This window comes from Aegilops tauschii, chromosome 1, assembly GCF_002575655.3.
Source record: "Aegilops tauschii subsp. strangulata cultivar AL8/78 chromosome 1, Aet v6.0, whole genome shotgun sequence".
Classification (NCBI taxonomy): Eukaryota; Viridiplantae; Streptophyta; class Magnoliopsida; order Poales; family Poaceae; genus Aegilops; species Aegilops tauschii.
In genome coordinates this window covers 168,196,389-168,206,740 of record NC_053035.3, presented here as the reverse complement: position 1 = coordinate 168,206,740, position 10,352 = coordinate 168,196,389, and positions in this window count along the sequence as shown.

The following is a 10,352-nucleotide window of genomic DNA, read 5'->3' as shown; positions in this document are numbered from 1 at the left end:
TTTGCAACCCCACTATCAACGGTGTTTACATTTCGCAGTCACATGACAAAGCCGAACGAGTGAATTAACAGACCACTATTGGCTAGTTTGGGCATATAGTAAACTAATTAAGAATGTCATGTACAAAAAGCATAAACTAGCAGCATGTGCCCCAAGGTGAAATAATATTTGCATGTATATGTATTATAATTGAAATTCATATGTACAGAGGCTTTAACGAACATGGTTCAACAATGCTTAGATAAAGGAAGAGTATCCATAAGAAAAATATTCTGGATGGTTAGCCTAAATTCTTTCATGTCTAATAATTCGTTCCCTGCGACCTGAATAAATTATACATGAAGTACAAATAAATTATTGTTCATACTATCATATTTTTCCTATTAATGATTTTTGAATTAACATGGTTTAGTTTATCTAGTTTTGCACATAAGAAATGATAGCAAATTTAGATATGCAAGCAAACAAGGCATATGTATAGAGAAACGAGCAAACAAGGCATATGTACAGAGAAACAAGCATCACAACTGTAGGCTATCAAGTATGGTCTTCACATCATTTTTTCTCATAGATGTGCAGATAAACTTGTTCTATCAACCATTAAGTATTTACATGCAGCATCAGTCATTTCTCTTGGGTGATATAATCGTTTTGAGGAATGCGCCAATATAGTTAACCATGCATTTCTTTTCTAAATCTATAATTAAAATATATGAAGGATCTGCATCTGTTGCTACTTTCCATGACCAAAAATCCTGCACCTGACTTGCACACACAAATTCTTTCTTGATGTGCTAATACATATGCAAAGACAAACACATAAATGGTGGAACAAGGAGAGGTCATCCCCAGACTTGCGAGCACGACGACAATGAACTATCCTTTTTGGTTTGGTGTTGAGGCACATCACCTCGTCCCCTTTGAAATCTGCCTTCAGAATCTGATGGAGACTATGTATCATACACAAAAGAAACATTACTTGATGGTTCAATTGCTGAAAGCCTACCATTGAGATGGGTATAACTTACCAAGTCATCTGCTGCTGATTGCATTATGCCATCAAAGTCGACTTCCCGTTTCTCAGCCAAAGACTACAAACATCAGCATGTCAGCACAAACCTATTGACTCAAACTCCAATTTACAAGAGAAGACAAGATTACCTGAACAACAAGCTCAATGCCTCGAAGACGCTTGATCTCCTGCTTCAAATGTTTGTTTTCTCTTTCTAGATGCTCCTCCTTAGCAGACTGCATCGACTGTGAGGCCATCACCCTTTTAGACTTAAACTTCGCCTTCTCTGCTTTGCTAAAAAACTCATTAGCAATTCCCAGCCTGCCATGTGGCATTCTGCCAACTGCTTCATAGATGATCTGTCCATCTAAATCCGGGTGCTCCTCTTCCCAATTTTCTCCATGGGCATTTTTCATTGCCTTATCAAAATCCTCCTTTTCAAATTAAAAATTAATGGTAAACTGCTGTGTTATGCACATAATTGTCATGATGATTATAATGAACTAAGTTGCAATATTTTACTGACCCAATGATCAGCAGTTCTTTGACTGCATATCTGCTCTTCATCAGTCCCTCGATGCAATTTGTGCGTGTGAAGCCAAGCACCAGAAATTCCAGGGTCTTTCCCAGTTTTAAGTTTCTGCATTTCAAGAGCGTGACACATCATCCAATGTAAATGAAACTTCCTTATTAAACAGTAAGCAGAAAGATGTTTGATGAAAATAGTACCAGAAATTGACGCGTGGCGACAACATTTCTAGCACCACTGCAATGGAAGACCGTGTTCCCATTAGCAAGTCTGTTCCTCTTGTTGGTTAAAGATAACCCTCGAAATTCCGTACTACTCGAGTGCTCACATAGTAGACGCCAACCAACGTCTGTACCAAAGTCAACTCTCTTTGCAGAAATTAAAGCTTCCTTAGTTGGCCAGCGGTTACCATCCTCATCCTCTTCTGGTAGTTCGATAGGCAATTGTCCCTTCTTCTTTAATCTTTTGATGGCTGCCGCCTTTTCCTCATGTAGCATCTGCTTCACTTTCCTAGTTAAGTTCTCCTCCAAAAGACCATCTGCCTTCTCTTGCTCCGATGGGTCGCACTTGAAACGCCACTGCCAAAAACCATCCCAAAATATGTTTTGTTAGTTACTAGTGCATTTGTGGAAGTGAGCATATGCACAATCATCAAAGCTTCCAACACTTCATAGATAAACCAAGTAGTTTTGTCATGGTTGTGGACAAAATAAAGAATTTTAACTACCACCCATCCACCAGTTTTAGACTTCTTATGTCTAAATATAATATGTTCACCTCTGTTTCAAAATTCTAAGTACTAGAAAAACTGATTCAAAATCCTCAAAGCATTTATATATATATATATATATATATATATATATATATATTTGTGTGTGTGTGTGCGTGCGTGCGTGCATATACTTACCCAAAATTCTTCCACTATTTTGGAAGCTGCTGTTCTTACTTCTGGACCAGGGGACCACTTGTAGTCCTCCCAACACAATACCGGTTTCTGATCATTTTTTGGACCAATTGGCGGTGGATACATCTGGCGCACTAAGGCACCTAGCACTGTTGATGGATCACAAGCGCTGTATGGCTGCCTTTCCCATGCCCTGTTATAAATAAAGATCAAATGTAGTTAGCACATGAACATTGCTCCAACAAGTAAAGCAACTGGAATATTTAATACTTACATGCCAACGGGAACTATAAGCGGTCGGTCAATTTCCTCTAGTCTGAGACCGGCTGAAGTCCTAGTTCTTGGTGTTCTAGGCTTTTTAGCCTGTGCAGTTGAATAAGTTGATCCATTGTTTCCTACGGAGGCACTAGAAGAAGACCTGTTCGACCTAGCCATTGAGACACGCCTATGATGCAAGCGGGTCATCCTATTTACATAGTGACAAATACATTCTTATTAGCTACATAAAAAAATAATTGGTAGATGATTACCAAAGGCATGACAGTAGAAGAAGAAAACAACAGAAAACATTATGTAACAACTAAACTAGAAATACTATCAACCATAATATATTGTTCAATAGTTGTGTCACTAAATCTCAATGTAATATGTATTACTACCAATAGTAAACATACTATATTATTCACTAGTTGTGCCACTATATATTTATTGGTACCAAGAAAGAAAATGAAGTGCAAAAGCTATAAATGTTCAGTAATCATCATCGTCATATTGACAGTCATGCTCTATTGCATCATCCTCATCTTCGGTCTCATATGTCTCTTCTTGTCCTTCCTCTTCAGGTAAATCTTCTTCTTCCTCATCAGTACTCTCATCCAATTCATCTTCTGAAGATTCTTCTCCCTCATAATTATTGCCTTGATTTTCGATTACATAAATTTCAGAGGGATCAAGCTCCACATCATCTGACTCCTTTCTTGGCTCAGTAGATTCATCAACAAATTTGCCACCATCTACAGAAAAACTACCCAGCTGACCACCTTCCTGGAAATATTCATCTGTAGTAGATGGGTCATTTGCGCAATCATCAAAGTTACTCAAGCTGGTACTTGGTTGAATAGTGTAAACAACCCTCCAATCACGAAGATCTCTCCTGGAGGATGCGTAATGCAAGTAATAAGCTTGTGTAGCTTGGTGAGCCATGGCAAATGGTTCAAAATTACTTAGCCTTGAAGACCACTTTATCTCTACCAAACCTAAGTTTGCATTTGGCTTCACACCCTTGAAGGGGTCAAACCAACGGCATTTGAAGAGTACCATCTCAATTTTTCTACCAGTTGTGAAGGATACTTTGATAATTTCCTCAATGACACCATAGTACTCAAGTTGTTCAGTCTCTGAGATGAAGGATGAAAAACAAACCCCTGTGTTCACCGTTTTCAACCTTGTACGTTTTTTCTCAGATATCTCTGATCTAAAGCGAAAGCCATTCACATCATAGGAGCTATAGGAATAGGCTCTAGAGCTGCATCCATTAGCTAAATTCCATAAGTCCTCATCAGAATTGGGATCTTCTTTGCACTACAATGAAATGAAAAGAAAAACTCGGATTATGAAACATAGTAGTAGTTGAATGGAGAGGATATAATGCTAATTAAAATGTGCTTACAGCAATCTCGAACCATTCCACAAATTCGGATGCCATCATTTCATCAAGGCCCTCCGATGTCAAGTTTGGATGACTTGCATACTTTTCATCTTCAAATGTTCTGCAAATCCGCGTATGATTATAAACATCTTGCACACTTCAATTCTAAAATTACAAATTATTCATCACTTACTCACGAAATCTATCAACAACAGAGTTAGTCAAAATGTACAGCCTTGCTGCATTCAACTCGTCACGCGATAGTTCTCGGGCAATAGGCCTCCCATGTAGGTTTCCTACATGCTGAAACACATCTAAGGTGCAACCATCATTTTGCACGCGTGTTCCTCCATTATTATATCGAGGATTCTTCTTCCATATAGTGCGAACGTGATCACTAAAGTAAAGAGAAACACAATTCGTGATCTCGTGCACAATACAAGCTTCAACGATTGAACCCTCCACTCTTGCCTTGTTTCGCACTTTTAAACGAAGATAGTGCATTGCCCTATAACAAAATATTAGAAGTTTCAGCAATAAAGGAAATAAATATTTCAAAACACAATGTACAGATCAATGTTATATAGTCTAACATACCTCTCAAAAACATACATCCAACGATATGCCACAGGGCCTCCAACCCTTGCCTCATATGGAAGATGCACTATCAGGTGTTGCATTACATTGAAGCAGCCTGGTGGGAACATTTTCTCAAGCTTGCATAATAGAATAGGAACCTCCTCCTCAAGTTCACGCATCCGTTTTGGAGCAATTTCTTTGGCACACAATTGCCGATAAAAAAACTTAACTCTGCTATGACCTTCCATTCAGGTTCTAGGATGAAGCCTCGTAGGGCAACTGGCAGGAGGCGCTCCATGATGATGTGGTGGTCATGGATTTTCAGCCCAATGAATTTGTTTTTACTCAAGTTGACAGTTTTACTCAAATTAGCAGCAAACCCATCAAAAAACTTCACTTCTTTAAACCACTTAAGGATGGTCATTCTATCTTCCTTGCTGACACAATATTTCGCTCTAGGTTTCTTCCACACACCCCTTGAATTCTTGTTCAGGTGTAGCTTTGGTGGATCACAATACAAAGACACATCAAGGCGTGCTTTGTTGTTATCCTTAGTTTTCTCAGGAATATCAAGGCAAGTGTTTAGTAAAGCCTCAGATACATTTTTCTCATTGTGCATTACATCAATGTTATGGCGAAGCATCAACTTCCGAAAATACTCTAGCTGCCACAAACCACTTATAGCTATCCAATTGTGCTCCTTCCCAAACCCCTCAAATTTACTCTTGCCAGTTTCATCATGGACAAGACTTTGGAGTTCTTCATACACCTCTTCTCCAGACAAGGGCTTTGGTGGAGGATCTAAAACTGTTTTTTTCTTGCGAAAACATTTCACACTCCTACGAAATGCATGGTCAGTGGGAAGGAATCTCCTATGGCAGTCAAACCAGCATGGCTGTCTCCCATTCTTCAATGAGAATGTCTTTATGCCAGATCCACATATAGGGCAAGCAAGCTTTCCATGAGTGCTCCAGCATGCTACTAATCCATAAGCTGGAAAGTCATGAATAGTCCAAAGTAAAGCCGCCTTCAAGGTGAAATTTTGCTGGATGATCTGGACCGAGAATAACTAGTGCAAGGATCAGGTTACTCTGCTTCATGCACATTTCTGGTGGAAGATTATAAGGCACAACAAATACTGGCCAACATGAGTAGGAGGCTGCTTTAATTCCAAAAGGTGTGAAGCCGTCAGTCGCTAGACATAGCCTTATATTCCTTACTTCCTCAGCAAAATTTTTAAATTCCTTATTAAATTCCTTCCAAGCTTCACCATGAGAAGGGTGAACCATTACTTCATCACTGTTATGAGGCCTTGCGTGATAGTCCATGTGCTTGGCAGTGCTTTGTGACATGTACAACCGTTGTAGCCTAGGAGTAATTGGGAGATAGCGCAGAACTTTTCTTGGTATCTTTGCAGATTTATTTCCTGCGGTTGTTTCCTCATATCTAGGTTCTTTGCAGATAGTGCATTTTTCTTTATTTTCATTCTCTTTATAATAAATCATACAATTATTGGGGCATGCATGAATTTTGACGTAAGGCATTGCTAGACTATGCACAAGCTTCTTGGACCTATGGAAGTTTGCTGGGAGATCTTTTGCAGCATCGTCCCCAACAATGTCATGTATAAGAGTCATCATCTCATTGTAACAAGCTTCTGACAGATTATGTTGTGTTTTAATAGTCATTAGCCTTCCTACAATGGATAGACGTGATTGTGTGGTCTTCTCATGCAAACGTTTGTTGGCTTCCATCAACATTTCATAGAATTTTTTGGCAGATTTTGTTGGCTCAACACCTTTAGAAACTCCTTCAGCAACAATTGCATCAACTAGCATGTCATTCATTCTATCTCCACCCCCCACGTTATCATGCTCTACATTTTCAGGTGCATCAGACTCCCCGTGGCTAGTCCATCTCTCATATCCTAACATGAACCCATTGCTGCACAAGTGTGTGGTCATGACATCCCTTGTCCACTTATGACCGCAAAAGCACTTGCTGCAAGGACAATGGGTTTCCCATCTACAGCAGCATCGGGTAATGAGAATGCATGATCTAGGAAATTATCTACTCCATGTTGACAAGCATCACTGATCAACTTCCCTCATCTCTCTTTGTACATCCAACTACGATCGACATCTACATTGCTACAAAAATGTAGAATGGAAGTAGGAGGTATAGTATAAGCATTGGATTTAATCATGAACATAAAGTGTGATATATATTAATTATATAGTAATAATGAGAAAATCAATCAAACAATTCTATATTTGGCCTACATTGGCCATAACTAACAAGATGGTCATTAGGAGCTCTATCCAAACAAGCTAACTAATGTGCAAGTTTATTAATACCTATTTCAACTTTCTGAACCAGAAACTGAGGGAACTGTTCAGGTTATTCATGGCCATCAGAAGCACATACTCGTTGGACATAAGTTGCTACTGTAGTAAACACATAAAACATAACCTTTTTGTGAGCATACCAGCTGAATCCTAGATTTAAGGTTCTGCAAATATTCTCTCCGTTTCTTACATAATTAGTTGCCGGCTAACATGGTTTAGAAAGAAAACAAGATCAACTCGTACAACAAGAAAACTTGCCAAACTAAAATTATGAACCGCCAACAAACCAATACTAATGGATCGTGCAGAAAAGAAATTGCAATGTACAAATAATGGACAATCAACACAATCACGCAAGACAGAAAAGAAGAAAAGTACTCAAGGGGGTGTGACAGAGACGAGGAGAGAGGGGAATGGGGAGGGAGAAGAGAATGATACCGTGGCGCCCCACTGTGATCGTTGCGTGCCGATTGATCGGCCATCGCAGAGGAAGCAGAGGAACTCCTGACCACCCGTCGGAGTGGAAGCAGAGGGACGCCGGTCACCCCTCAAGCTAGATTGGTTTGGAGAACGAGGACGTGTTTGTTTTCAAAGAGGACTAGGAGACTATGGCGGTTAGTTTAGGACCTGATTTGGTGCGTGGTGCGCCGGCGCGCGAGAATTTTTTGGTGGCCGCGCCAAGAAATCAGTGCCAGATCACCAAATAATTCGGTAACAGGAGTCCACAGCTGCGAGGTGGGCACTAATCACTACGCGAGAAACGTGAAAAAAAAAGATAACCACGAGGCCTCCTCAACGGATTGAACGGACTCAATTATATTATCCCACGAAAACCACGGTACATATCAGGGTTCGAGTAGCAGTAAAACATGAGCATATCTCATTATCTCTACATCACATAATCGTGTCAATGTTGCAACAAATTGTCTCTGGTATACATGCTGATTAACTAATTAACCAAACAACTCAGTCTCCACACTCAATTGTGTCAAAATTTCCTCAATTTCAGTTTCAAAAAAAATCCCAAATTGCCTACAGTACTGTACTGACCTGAAGAGATTCGGCGTGGTTAGCTCGTGGCCCGCCCAGACGGTGTTGAAGAAGTCGCCGTGCTTGCAGGAGGCAGGGCAGGACTGGACGCGGCGACGAGGTAGTGGAGGTAGCTCCGGGGCTGCCAGCCCTCGTTCGTCTTCTCCGCCAGTGCGGGCTCTCCCCACCCAACCCCCGCTTCCCCATTCAACTCATGGCAACACGGGAACCTGCTGCTGCTACCTACCGCTTGACTTTGGGGTCAAATCTAAGACGAGAGTGGAGGACGGTGGCAAGTCAGGTGACACATCTAGGCGGCGACCGGCGTTGAGAGAGAGGTGAATGTGAGCCGTAGGACTGAGGGGATATAAGCGGCGGGGCTGGTCATCGGCGCTTTCAGAAGGTCTAGTATAGATAACATCTAAGGAGGTATATGTCACAACTTGTCTGATGTGCACCTGGTGTAGCACACTAGGCTAGCTTGTTTGGTCTTGGGTTCGAACCATGCGGTGCACTTAATTTTTGCACACGCGTTATTAATTAATTATTAGTATGTATGAAATCATATAGGAGTAAAATAACTTTTAACTTTTATTTTTTGGGCCATTTGTTTTTTTAAATCCTATTTTTATTCTTAGATTTCTCACAGTTCGTTTGGCACATACACGATTCCTTTTTTTTACATGGCACATACACGATTCTTGGTATGATCATAATACGTTTTTTTTTGCGAAAAATGGCCATAATACCTTGGATGATCCATTGGTGTGTTGTATTTGGTTCCACCGCGCATCAGTTTTTTTCTTTTGCATGGTAATACGTGTCTCATTCATATCATAAAGATCAAAGTACAAGCCACGTAAGGATCGACATGACAAAACTGAAAAGATAGCAAAACATCTCTGAGCTAGACACCAACGCTCCGTCACCTGCCCCCAGCACGACCAGAACAGCCACCGAAAAGAAGAACGACAGATCACCTCTTCACCCAAACTCGACGCGGCTCCATCGCTGATATGCAGCTTTGTGGACCTCCAAGGTTGCTCACCAAAACTGAAGTCATTATCGTTGAACGAATCAGATCTGGGCAACACCCCTGGACACCCTATCGAACTCAAGGTCTGGCACCCCACCACGACTAAGACACCGAAGGAGGAAACCATACTTTCCATCCATCCACCACGAACCCAGCACATGTTCCGTCTTCTAGATGTCGTCGATGCAGTCCACAATCTACATCCGCTCCTGAACTACGTACCTCCCAAGCTCTGCACCGATGTTGGGGCAGACGCCGGCCCGAGGGCACATGTCCACCACGAGGATGCTGCCACCACACCATCCTTGCTTGAAAAGGCTGGCTTTCAAAACCACCCCCAACCATAGGGCTAATCGACTTGTCGGGGAAGGATGTGAAGACGATGAGCGACCTAAAAACAAAGCTGCTTTAGCCTAAAACTATCCACACACACACACACACACACATGGATCCGGCAACCCCCCTAGCACCGACGATCGAGGTCGTCGGCAGAGGGGAGCCGCCGAAGGACGGCGACGATCGAAGGAACTCTCCTTGGGAGAGACGCTGGCGAGATCGCCCTTTTTCTTCCTGAGGAAGAAAGAATGACCACCGCTTAATGGTTGATTTGTTGTGTTTGTGGTGTCTGATAAGGATTGCACGTAAAGAATCATATGTATATATATAATGACTCTTTTTTTAGTTTTGTAATACGGAACTCGGGCTTGTATGTCACGATAGTACTAGTACTTCATGACCAGCCATACGTGTTTACTAAGGACCTAAAATGGTGATGAAAAATACGAAAGGGTTCATATTGTACGAACATAGCCTCACCGATGCAGGGGACGACAGCACTTTGAAACGGTAATGCCTCTGTGGCTCCATGTGGCAGACTCTTTGTAGAAAGGGTGATGCCTCCCTTTTACTTTCTTGGTTGGGAGGAAAAAGAATGGTCGCACTGCTTCGGACAAAAAGGATCATATGTACGTATAGGATCGTATGCATAGCATTCCACTTTCTTAATTTTAAAATACAACACTCATCCTCGTTATAATTCAAGATGTTATTAATACTTCACGACACATTTACATTTAATTAATAATATACATGAAGGTCGGGGTCCTTCTAGACAAAGTTGCATTTATTAGAAAAACTAAAGATACGTTCAAGGCAAGTTACAGAAGTACATGACCAAGAAATTAGCAAACTAGTACTTTTGTAAGTGCAATTTTTTTAAACATCATATTTGTATTATCCTGTACCAATTTTTAAGCGTCCTATATAT